At 46.3% G+C, this 12,819-nt stretch overlaps 1 long non-coding RNA gene across 2 annotated transcripts; it reads left to right on the plus strand.

Moving 5' to 3' along the window:
• Positions 1–3,583: 3,583 nt before the first annotated feature.
• LOC114007486 (uncharacterized) lies at positions 3,584–11,708 on the plus strand. Of its 2 annotated transcripts, none has more exons than XR_003549106.1 (3): positions 3,584–3,671; positions 10,280–10,395; positions 11,360–11,708. It is a non-coding gene; the product is annotated as an uncharacterized LOC114007486 (long non-coding RNA). The 2 variants fall into 2 exon arrangements; XR_003549105.1 differs by having other exon boundaries at positions 10,280–10,365.
• Positions 11,709–12,819: the final 1,111 nt, after the last annotated feature.

The raw sequence follows: 12,819 nt of genomic DNA on the forward strand, positions 1-12,819 counted from the left end.
CAGTGAGACTTTGAAGCCACCGAGTCTGGGACTTGAACCGTGGTCAGCTACATGGGAGTCCAGCGACATAGCCATTACACTAACTGCGGGTCCCGACTTAACATCATGCAGAGGTGGACTCTAATTCTGTTAGCCATGTTTGTATGTCAGCACTGGTTTTTAAGTGTGTTTAGGCATAAACAAGTGATGTGTCTCAAGGTGGGGTAGACAAGCTCCATCGACCCAAGTAAAGCCTCATTGAAGTTCGAAGTATTTGACAGTATGGGACCAACCAAGAGGGAGAGTCAGCTTGCATCAAAAGCAGGGAGAAGAGGCCTTTGGGGAGGCTCTCAGGAAGTCTGGTCTTAGAGTTGGGCAGCATAACATACACAGTAGGAAAAGGGTTCCAAGTAGCATCCTAACTGCCTGTCTGTAACTGAGCGAGCCACTGGAAAAGTGCCCCCAGCATCATACCCCTGGTACAAAGCGGCCTGCAGAGAGCGAAGGACAAACAGCAAGGAAAACCTGTCTCCGCACATCTTCATGAAGGCCGACAGGAGGATGCTGCTCCTTGCCATGGCTAAAGGATTTAAAAAGAAACCCTTCAGAGTCCTCAGATGGCAGTGGACAGAGACTTGATCGGAAGAGAAATGGGGAGCCTGTTAAGAAGGCCCGAGGGTGAGACGATCCCTGCTGTGTTCCGGGAGCAGTTTCGGGGAGAGCCCAGGAGCGGAACGTGGCAGCGCAGGTTCAGAGGGCAGACACGCAGGTGAGGGCGTCTTTCTACGACTGAGGAGTAGAGAAAGAGTCTGTCTATCTGACCTAGAGGGCATAGAGCAAACGTCACAGAGAGCCCAAGGTTTGAATAGAAGAGAGCTCAACATTTTCCGTGAGGGCCTGTGTATTGCATGTGCTAGGTGTTCTGGGCGAATGTTCCCATCCATTGTCCCGTCTGTTCTAAGGGGAATATGTAACCCTAGTAAGGCTAAGAAAGCAGTGACTCTGCCAACGAGGTCCTCTCCTAAAGATTTCTCGAGTCGCTGGTTGAAATTGGGAGTGAATGCTATCAACACCTGTCTCAAGGTGGAGTAACCGGGCAAAGAGTTCGAATGAGAGTGACTCAGGGCAGCTGCGGCCCGGAGAGCTGAGAGCTCTGCTCCCTTATTCTAGAGGGGCGGTGGCCTGGTTATATAGAGAAGGAGATTAGTCGCCAAGACTCGAGGACCAGGTTCCACCCATTGATTTTGGATATCTAAGAGAGGGAAAGTTCTCTTTTTTAAAATAATTATTTATTTAACTTTATTTATTTGTTAATTTATTTTTAAAATTTATTTATTTATTTATTTATTTATTTTCGGAGAGGTTTTTGCTATAGGGCGTGTGCGCTCGCCACAAAGACAGAGAGAAATAGAAAGACAGAAAGAGAAATAGAAAGACAGAAAGCGAGAAATCATCCCCCAGGGGGGATGGCCATGCCGCAATCCCTTCTCCTCCATTCTCTTCTTGGGATCTTGGGCACACACGCACATGCGCCCAGCATGAGTTTAAGCCACCGGATCTGGGATTCGAACTGCGGTTGACTACATGGGAGTCCAGCGACATAGCCATTATGCCAACTGCTGGTCCCAACTACTTCCTATTTCTTTTTTGTTGTTGTTGTTGTTTGTTTTTTGCTATAGGGCGCGTGTGCTCTCCAGACAGAGAGAGAGATAGAGAAACAGAGAGACAGAAAGCGAGAAATCACCCCCCAGGGGGGATGGTCACGCCGCAATCACTTCTCCTCCATTCTCCTCTCCGGATCTTGGGCACGCACGCACACGTGCCCGGCGTGAGTTCTAAGCCACTGGGTCCCAGACGTGAACTGCGGTCGACTACGTGGGAATCCAGCGACATAGCCATTACGCTAACTGCTGGTCCCACCTGGTATGAATTTAAGCCACTGGGTCCGGGACTCAAACCGCGATAGACTACATGGTAGTCCAGTGACACAGCCATTATGCCAACTGCTGGTCCCAAGGTAAATCATTTTTACAAGCCAAATGATACATAGTGATTGAATGTTGTATAGTGAGAATTGTAGTACATAACAATGATAATCTGAAAAAAATGAAAAGCTATTTGATGATGATGATGTGGATAGTAATTGCTTTGACTGATATGCATAGTAATCATGCTGGAAGAAGAAATGTTATACACTGTAAAGATATATGTGATGAAATGTAATACAAAACATATCATTTAAAAAGTATTAAAATTTTTTTTAAATACTAAAAAAAAAATGGGGAGTCTTGGGGCAGGCAGGTGGCATGGTAGTTAGGGGTACTGGTTGACTGTGGTTTGAGTCCCAGACCTGGTAGCTTGCTTTCTCACTTTCCCTCTCTCTCCCTCTCTCTCTCTCCCTCTAGCCTTCTCTGGTCAAATTAATAACAAAATAAATAAACAAATAAATAAATAAAAGGAGAAGGGGAATCTAGATGTTTCCCGGCCAATGCACCAAAATATGATGCAGGAACGCAGGGGTGCAGGGGTGACTGGGTCCGCACTCGCAGTGAGACGGGGGTTCTTGTCCCATACTCAGCAAGAATTAGAGCTGCGCTCACAGAGAGTGGGTATAGCAATGCAGGAAGTGAATTAAAGGAGAAGGAAGGAAAAACAGAGCTCCCAAGAAGGGAGAGGTCCCGGAAAATGGGTAGCCAAGGAGGAACTGTGGCAAGGGATTATTTGGGTCCGGAAGGCTTTGTCCACACGTGTTCTAGGTGGGGCTTGTGCTCGCATTCCCCTCTTGGTGGGGACGGGCACATGCTGGATGGGTCCAATTATTTTCCTGATTTTGGAGTGGGTACTAATTCTGAAGGTCAGGGGATTCTTTGTCTAGAAGGCTGAGCTATAAAACCATTATCTTCTCCTCTTTCTGGAATGTGGCCGGGCCTGGAAAGCCTCTGTTTTAGGTCTAGTCAGTCACTGAGCCACCGCCGCAGAGGTCTCTCCTGAGCAAACCGCCGACCTGCTTTGTCTCCGTCTTACTAAAACTTAGCCATTTTGAGATTCCATTTTGGGCCTAGACCCTAACTCTATTTTTAGGGTCCCCGTCTCCTGCGTCATCAGGAAGGTGCTAAAATGAAGACAGGGAATGTGATGTCATAGATGCCAAAGGGAGGGAACATTTCAGAAAGTAGGGACTGGTGTGCACTGCCTGATGTGGAGAAAGTAAGGAAGTAAGGGAACCAGCAGTAGGCGTAATGTCTATGTCGCTGGACTCCCACATAGTCGACCGTGGTTCGCGTCCTGGACCCGGTGACTTAAAACTCACGCCGGGCGCGTGTGCATGCGTGCCCAAGATCCGGAGAGGAGAATGGAGGAGAAGGGATTGCGGTGTGACCATCCCCCCGGGGGGTGATTTCTCGCTTTCTGTCTCTCTGTCTCTGTCTGTCTGGCGAGCGCATGCACCCTATAGCGGAAAAAAAAAAAAAAAACCTCTCCCCCCAAAAAAAGAAAAGAAAAGAAAGTAAGGAAGTAAGATGGAGGTATGCCCGGAATACTGCGCAACAAAGGAGCCTTTGTGTGCCGGCTTTTCTCAGAACTCCACAGAGACATGAATTAGGTTTCAGGGAAAGGACAAAATACAAATGTCCGTTGTTTGGCACTCACCCCTAGTCTGCTGAAGAGAGTCCGTTAACCTCAGAGGCACTGTGGTAGGACTAAAGATGGTGCACATTTGCTGTCACTCCTCCCAGTAGAAGCTACAGTCTATTCCTCCTCCACTTAAATCAAAACTGCCTGTCACACACTGATTTTTTTTAAGAGAGATTTTTGCTATATAGGGCACATGTGCTCGCCAGGGAGATAGAAAGAGACAGAGAGACAGAGAGCGAGGAATCACCCCTCAGGGAGGTTGGCCACGCCATGAATTTTAAGCCACCAGGTCCGGACTCGAACTGTTGTCAACTATGTGGGAGTCCAGTGACGTATCCATTACGCCATCTGCTGGTCTCCTGTGACTCATCTTGACCAGGAGAACATGGCGGAACCTCTGAGGCTGAGCCTTAAGAGAGTAGCTCCTTGGCTTCCTGTACTGCTCCTTCACATCCATGGCTGGGCTGTCGGAGTCCAGGTGAGTGGGGTGGGGATACCACATACAGGAGAGCCTCTGTCAACCACCCTACCGAGGACTCTCACTGGCACCCAATACCAACTAGCCTTTTGGCCAGGGTCTTTTCTTTTCTTTTTTTTTTTTTAGAATTATTTTATTTAACTTTATTTATTTATTTACTTATTTATTTTTAATTTGACTAGAGAGGGATAGAGAGAGAGAGAAAGTGAGAACGTCAACTGCCAGGCCCGGGACTTGAACCATGGTAGACCATGTTGGAATCCAGTGCCCTTAACCACCATGCCACCAGCTGGCCCAGTCAGGATCATTTTGGATCGTTTAGCCATCCATGCAGCCCGGTCAAACCATGTAAAGCAGAATTACTACCTGACCAACACACAAAATCATGGAAAATAACACATTTTTGCTGTAGGTCACTGAGTCTTGGTGCAGTTTGTTAAGCAGCACCATTATGGAACTGGGAAGAAGACTCCTCATGTAGAAAGGAATTGGGTCCAACAGGTGGTGTGGCGGTTAAGACAGCTGGATCCCACATGGTTGACTATGCAGTTCGAGTCCCAGACCCGGTGGCTTGAAAAACACAGTGGGCACTTGCGAATGTATGCCCCAAATCCTGAGAAAAGAATGGAGGAGAAGGGATTGAGGTGTGGTCGTCCCCCTGAGGGGTGATTTCTCGCTTTCTGTCTCTCTGTCTCTCTGGATGTCTGGCTAGCACACGCGCCCTATAGCGAAAACCTTTCAAAAAAAAAAACAAAACCCAACAAAAACAATAGTAAAGTCCCTCTCCTATTGTCTCTGTCTTTTTTTTCTCCTCCCTTTTCTTTTCCTCGTTAGTCTTTTTTTGTTTTTCGTTTCTTTTTTTAGAGGTTTTTGCTTTAGGGCACCTGCGCTCGCCAGATAGACAGACAGAAAGCGAGAAATCACCCCCTCAGGGGGGATGGCCACGCTGCAATCCCTTCTCCTCCATTCTCCTCTCGGGATCTTGGGCACACACGCACACGTGCCCAGTGTGAGTTTAAGCCACCGGGTCTAGGATGCGAACCATGGTCGACTCCATGGGAGTCCAGCAACATAGCCATTACACTAACTACTGGTCTCTTCCTTGTTAGTCTTCAGGCCTCTCTTTCCTTTTGTTTCTTCTCCCTTATATCTCTCTTTTATTTTAAGAATTATTTAATTTTATTTCTTGTTATTATTTTTGCTGCAGGGCACATGCACTCGGCAGAGAGAGAGAGTGAGAAAGCAAGTTGCCACATCTGGAACTCAAACCCTGGTCGACCATGTGGGAGCCCAGCACCTCAAGCACCACATACTCACTGGCTGGTCCGCTCTTATCTTTTAAATTTTTATCTCTTCCCTTCCTTTTTCTCTCTGCCTTCCTATGAATGGACTACTAATTATTTCAAAAGAAGGCATATCATTTATGTAGCATAATAATGCTTCCTTTGGGGCCAACCCTGTAGGCCAGTACTTGAGAGTCATGCAGAGGAAATCGGATCCCACGTGGCCAACCATGGTTCAAGTACCAGCTGCAGGGACTCACACATCGGGTACAAGCACACCAGTCTAGGATTCTGATAGGATGGAGAAATGGAGGAAAAAGGATTGCAGCGTGAACGGACCCTGTTGAGGATGCTTTCTGTGTGTGTCTCTACTGTGCACATACTCTGGCACAATAATTTTTTTTTAAATTTCTACCTAGCATAGCTTAACATATGGTAAATACCCCATAAACATTAGCTACGGGGCTGGCAGGTGGTATGGTGGTTAAGGTGCTGGACTCCCACATGACCAACTGCAGTTCAAGTCCCGGACCCAGTGGCTTGCTTTCTCACTTCCCCCTTTCTCAGTCTCTCACTCTCTCTCTGGTCAAATTAAAGAATAATGATGAGAGGGAACTAGCAGTTAGCGTAATGGCTATGTTGCTGGACTCCCACATAGTCGACCACGGTTCGCGTCCCGGACCTGGTGGCTTAAAACTCACGCTGGGCACGTGTGCGTGCATGCCCAAGATCCTGAGAGGAGAATGGAGGAGAAGGGATTGCGGGGTGACCATCCCCCCTGGGGGGTGATTTCTCGCTTTCTGTCTCTCTGTCTCTCTGTCTGACGGGTGAGCACATGTGCCCTATAGCGAAAACCTCTCCAAATAAAAAAGAATAATGATGAGAATATAAAATAAATAATGCTTTTAAAAAATTAGCTACTATTACTAACACGTGTATACTAACAGCTAATATAATAGTTAATTATAGTATTTTATATTCATATTCATAATTGTATCGACACCCATCACCTAATTTTTTATATACTATATTCCTATAAATACATACATATTACATTATATAGCAGATGAAATAATTGTTATATAACATATTAGTTATCTATTTACCACCAAAATTTTGTAGCTCAAAACAACAAACATTTGGGCCAGCCCTTAGCCTATTGGTTAAGGGAGCTGGATTCCACACAGTTGGTCACAGTTCAAATCCTAGTCCCAGTGACTTGAAAAACACGCTGGGCACATGTGCATGCCCCAAGTCCCGACAGGATAGAGACGAGCAGAAGGAACTGCTGCCTGACCATTCCCTGCTGGGGGGTGCTTTCTCCCTCTTCCCTCTTCCTCTGTTTCTATCTCTCTGCACCGTCTGGCAACTTAAAAACAATTATTTTCCCCAAATTTCTGTTAGTCCGGAATCCAGGCACAGTCTAGGTGAGTATCCCTAGCTCTCGGTACTTCACAAGGTTGTGGTGACAATTCTGGCCCGGCTGCAGTCATCGGGCCCGCTGTGAGAAGACCACCTCCAAGTTCATGCACACGGCCTCTGGGCAGGACTCGGGCTGCTGGCCGCTGGCTGCTGGCTAGAAACAGCAGTTCTTTGTCACTAGAGCACCTGTTCTGGTCCGTTCTATTGCTAATAACAAAGATATCTGAGTGAGTGATTTATAGACAGACAGGTCTGTGCAGCTCACAGTGTGGAGGTGTGAGGTTCTGGGAAGGGCGGTCGGCCTACGTGCCAGCACGGTGGAGGGCAGGGCTGCACGCATCTGTGTCCATGCATCTGCCTGTGCTAGTCCCAGTCCCTCTCTTCATAAACCCACCAGGACTCAACCAAGGAGACCCTGCCCAGAGGATCTTCGCCCTAATCTCCTCCCAAAGGCTCTACCTGCCTTGCCAGAATCAGATTAAGTTTTCACCCCTTTGATCTTCTTACAACCAGATCTCAACACGTGGATTTTGTGGGACCATAGAAACTGCAGCAGAATCTCTGTAGACTAACTCACGGACTGGCAGCTGGCCGTATTCAGACCAAGTAGCAAGCGAGAAGGAGCGAGCACCAAACACAGGAGCCAGAGTCTTCCGTCACCTAATCTGGAAAACTACATCCCACTGTCTCTGCTGAGTTCTGCTTGCTAGTAGCCCCTGCGTCCAGCCCACACTCCACGGCAGAGAGAACACAGGAGGGAAAGAACAGAATGTCGGAGGCCACTGGGTGCCACCTCACAGGCTGCCTGCACATTAAAAAAAAAAAAAAAGATATTTTAGGGGCTAGCAGGTGGCAGGGTGGTTGGGGAGCTGGACTCCCACATGGCGAACGACGGTTCAAGTCCCGGACCTGGTGGCTTGTTTTTGCATTTCTCTCTGTCTCTCTCTGGTCAAATTTAAAAATAAATAATAACAAATAAAATTAAATAAGCAATTCTTTTTTATACTATCTTTTTAAAAAAGATTTATTTATTTCCATTTGTTTCTATTATTATTAGTTTTTAAAATTTGACCAATGGGAGACAGAGAAAGAGGAAGTGGGAAAGCGAGCCACCATATTTGGGACAGGAACTGCAGTCAGCCATGTGGGAATCCAGCACCCCTAATGACCATGCCACCTGCTGGCCCCTAAATAATTCTTTTAGAATTTTATTTTATACTGAAAACATATATCTATATATTTTTAAAATTTTCTATAGGGTACATGCGTTCATTGTCAAGAGATGCAGGGGAGTGAGAAAGCACCTGCCAGGAGGGATGGCCGCACATTTCTCTGGAGGGTGGTTTCACTCTCTGTCCCTTCTCCTCCATCCTCCTCTCAGAATTTTTGGCACACATGTGCATGTACCTGAGGTTTTTTTATTTTTATTTTTTTTTAAAGAGACATCTTTGCTATAGGGTGCATGTGCTTGCTGGAGAGACAGAGAGAGGTAGAGAGACAGAAAGTGAGAAATCACCCCCCTGAGGGGATGACCACACCACTATCCCTTCTCCTCCATTCTCCTCTTGGGATCTTGGGCATGCATACACATGGACCTGGCGTGAGTTTTAAGCTGCCAGGTCGAGGACTTGAACCAGGGTCTACTATGTGGGAGTCCAGCGATGTAACCATTATGCCATCTGCTGATCCTGATGATGTGGTTTTCAAGCTACCAGGACCAGGACTCAAACCACACAGTTGGCTGTGTGGGATCCAGGCACCTTACCTGCCACGTCAGCAGCTGACCCAACATGTAAAATATATTAATTATATAAACGGACTGAAATTACTAATTACATGAACTGTTATTATTATTTACTAATAATTATACACATTGAACTTTCCTGACTTTTTTCTGTATCTGCAAATTTCAATTTCTCTTTTTCTCTTTTGTTGGCAGGTGAAATAGCTGGAGATTTGTTGGAGTCAGCAAGTGGCAAAATCGTTAAGGCCCTGAATCTCATACTGCCCGGACCCAGCAGCTTGAAAAACATGCTTTGGGACCCGGCAGGTGGCACGGTGGTTAAAGGCCATGGATTCCCACAGGGTCGACCATGCTTCAAGTCCCAGGCCTGGAGGCTTACTTTCTTTTCTTTTTTTATTGTATTTATTTATTTTTTGAGGCTTACTTTCTTGCTTTCTCTTTCTCTCTCTCTCTCTCCATTCAAATTAAAACATAGTAATAATAAATGGAATTGAATAAATAAAAAATTCTAAATAAATAATAAACCATGCCTGGCACGTGGGTATGAATGCCCAAAATGCTGAGAGGAGACTGGAGAAAGGAATACGGTGTGGACATCTCTCTGGGGGGGCGATTTCACTCTCTGTCTCTGTCTCTCTCCAGAGAGTACATGCACCCCATAGCAAAAACTAAAACTGCAGCCAGTAGGTGACATGGTAGTTGAGGCTCTGGACTCTCACATAGCCAATAAAACAGTTCGAGTCCCAGTCCTGGGCAGCTTGATTTATTTTGCCCCCCTTTCTCTCTTTTTCTCTCTCTGTATCTCCCTGGTCAAAAAACAAACAAACAAAAAGATAATAAATAAAATAATTTTTAAAAATTATTTTTAAAAAATCTCTAAAACTGGGACCAGCAGATGGTGTAATGGTTACATTGCTGGACCCCCATGTACTTGACCATGTTTTGAGTCTCAGACCCAGTGGCTTAAAGCTCATGCAGGGGCACTGGCAGGTGGCATGGTGGTTAAGGTGCTAGACTCCCACATGATCAGACATGATGCGAGTCCTGGGCCTGGCAGCTTGCTTTCTCATGTTCCTTCTCTCTTTCTCTCTGTCCTTATCTGGTCAAAATAAAATAAATAAATGAAGTAAGTAAATAAATAAAATAATTCTTAAAAAAGGAAAGAAACGCATGCTGGGTGTGTGCATGTGTGCCTAAAATCCAGAGAGGAGAAGGGATTGCAGCATGGCCATCCACCCCGGGGGGGAGGCGGTTCAATTTCTCATTTTCTGTCTCTCTGTTTCTCTGTCTCTACAGTGAGCACATGTGCCCTGTGGCAAAAATCTCTCTAAAAAAAAAAAAACCCTAAAACTAAGCTAAAATAAGATAAAAAAGAAGTTGGAGGTCTTATTTCCCTTAATGACTTTCTATTATCAGCTTTATCTTGTTTGTCTATAACCAGTTTGGGTCTTTTCAATGTTTTTGCTATTGAAGGATCTCTCTCCTTTTTAAAATTTTATTCGTTGTCATTGTTTTATTTAAAAAAAATTTTTTTGAGGTTAACCAGAGAGAGAGAGAGAGAGATAAGGAAAGTGAGAAAGCAAGCTGCCAGGTCTGGGACTCAAACCACAATCAGCCATGTGGGGGTCCAGCTGCCTTAATCAACACGCCACCTGCTGGTCATGCTATTGAGAGATCTCTTTCAGGAAATTTAACAGAATCCTGAACCTGGATTGAATCATTTTCATCTGTATAATCCAGAGACTACGGATGTAGCAGTGGGAGACGGACTACCAGCGCCGACAGGAGATCAGCACAGAGCAGAATGGCCGGCAGCACTAACTGTCGTACGTCCGGATTCTACACGCTTACAGACGGTGACTTCACAGCCTCGTTGCCAAAATGCCCTTCTTTCTGGAATAGCTGTGCCCCGATCTCCATGCTTAAGGGGGGAAGCTGGCTCTGGTCTCTTCCCTCACACCACGGCAGCACCCTGGCTACTTGCTCCAGTTCCTGAGCTGTGCAGGGAGCACACACCGCTTACTTCCCTGAGCCTTGACCGTCTGCTCCTTGGCATCTAAGTTGCTTTGTTTTGTTTTGTTTTTAAGAATTATTTATTTAATTTAATGTATCATTAATATTACTATTTAATTTGCTTCAGAGCATGTGTGGTCACCAGAGAGTGAGTGAGTGAGTGAGTGAGTGAGAAGAAGAGGCACAGTGAGAAAGCAAGCTGCCAGACCCAAGACTTGAACTGCAGGTAGCCATGTGGGAGTCCAGCACCTTAACTACTGTGCCACCGGCTGGCCCCATTGACTAAGTTTTTTTTTTTTTAATTATTTTATTTACCTTTATTATTTTTTTGATCAGAGAGGGAATAGAGAGAGAGAACGGGAAAGCAAGAAAGCAAACCGCCAAGTCTGGGACTTGAACCATAGTCGGCCATGTGGGAGTCCAGCATCCTTAAACACCATGCCACCTGCCGGCCCCTCCATGACTAAGTCTTTTCATGTTTGTATCTCAGCAATGAGTAGTTAGTATTTCAAGTCTTCATCTCAACTCAATTCAATTGACCAAGTTCTGAGTTCTTCAGCTGCTGTGTCAGCTGGAGAGGACTAAGACTTAGACTCCCCCGTGGAGTAACTGTTAGCTTAATAGGGATTAAAGACAGGAAGGAGCTTAATAAAGTCAATGATAATTACATAGAGGTTGGCTCAGCACAGGGACCACTGAGCTCTTAGACACACTGTGGACAGGGAAAACTTTCTGGGAGGAGGTAACATCTACGCTGGCTTTTTGTTTTGTGTTTTAAGCTTTTCATTTATTTATTTCTTCCTTCAGATTGAGAGACAAGAACCCTCCATGGGATCTTCATGCTGTGATCCACTCCCAGACTCAACTAACCGGGACCATAGCTGAGTGTGTGCACCGGGAGACCTCGGGATGCAAGCCCAGGATCTTCCCACACGGCTTCAGCATCATGGAGTGTCGTCCCAGCACTGCGCTCCCCCAGAGCTGGCCTGCGCTGGGTCTTAATGGACACACAAAGGCCTTTCCTAGCCCGAGTTGTCTAAGGACATATGTTTGCTGGCATGTAACTCATCTCGCATGCTTGGCTGTTGGCGCTCCCCTGCTTCATTCCTCTACACGCTCGGCTCCCTCTCTTCCACTCCCTCCCTCCCTCATGCAGCCCTCCCTCGGTTTCCTTCCTTTTATGGGAAATTCTGTGTGTGCGTGTGTGTTTGGTTCCTGGATTTCATTTAGTTGGTCTGGGCTGTAGTAATAACGTTTCTGTACATTTGCCCAGAGGCCTTCAGCTAATGGGTGTGTTCCTTACAGGCCAGCACACAGATGAATACAGCGGCCTCCGGCCCACGTCTCTGCCTCTCCTCTCTTTCTTTGCACTTTCCCATCTTCGCAGAGCTTTTCTGAAAACTTAAAAATGTCCTGGGAACTCCAACCTAGATTGCCTTCCTTAAATCACTCCCACACCTGCTCATCAGTCACGTGGAAGGCGCGTTCCCCAGGGCTGCAGGAGATCCAGCTATGAGGGAGGGGCGTTCGGATGTCTGCCGGAGAGTTCTTCCCTGTGTCCCTTCTTCCCTCTTCGGACCCTTGGTGTTTCTTCTGTGATTAAATGATGACGTGATGGTGTTAGGCTAACCGAATCACCATGGAAACAGTGCCGTCCTAAACTGGAGGTCCAAGTTTGGGCACTGAAAACAAATGGAGGGGGCAGCAGGTGGCACGGTGGTTAGGAGCTCTGGACTCCCACATGGTCGTCTGCGGTTCGAGTCCTGGACCTGGTGACTTGCTTTCTCACTTTCTCTCTCTCTTGCTGTTTTTCTCTGTTCAGATTAAAAAATGATAATAATAATCAATAAAGTTGAATGAAACAATGATTTTTTGGGTTTTTTTTAGAAAATAAGGGAACTAATGGGGACCTGTGCTGGCAGAAAGGGTTTTCATGGTTGCCATGAACAAATGAATGGACACGGGTCAGCCCCTCACCTAGTGGTTTGGGGTCAGATCCCACAGGGCCAGCCAAGGTTCAGATCCGGCCCTGGTGTCTTGAGAAACTTCCACCGGGAGCATGTAAGTGCATGCCCAAATCCCCACGGGATGGAGAAGTGGAGAAGAGTCTATGGTGTGACCATGCCTCACTGGGGGGCGTCCTCTCCTCCCTTTACATCTCTCTCTCTCTCTCTGCATCTCTGTTTCTGGCAAGCGCATGTGCCCTCTGGTGATTTAAAAAAGAAAAAAAAAGAAAAGAAACAAACCACACTATCTTAAAACGAACC

The sequence above is a fragment of the Tupaia chinensis genome, unplaced genomic scaffold (assembly GCF_000334495.1).
Source record: "Tupaia chinensis unplaced genomic scaffold, TupChi_1.0 Scaffold000183_1, whole genome shotgun sequence".
Classification (NCBI taxonomy): domain Eukaryota; kingdom Metazoa; phylum Chordata; class Mammalia; order Scandentia; family Tupaiidae; genus Tupaia; species Tupaia belangeri.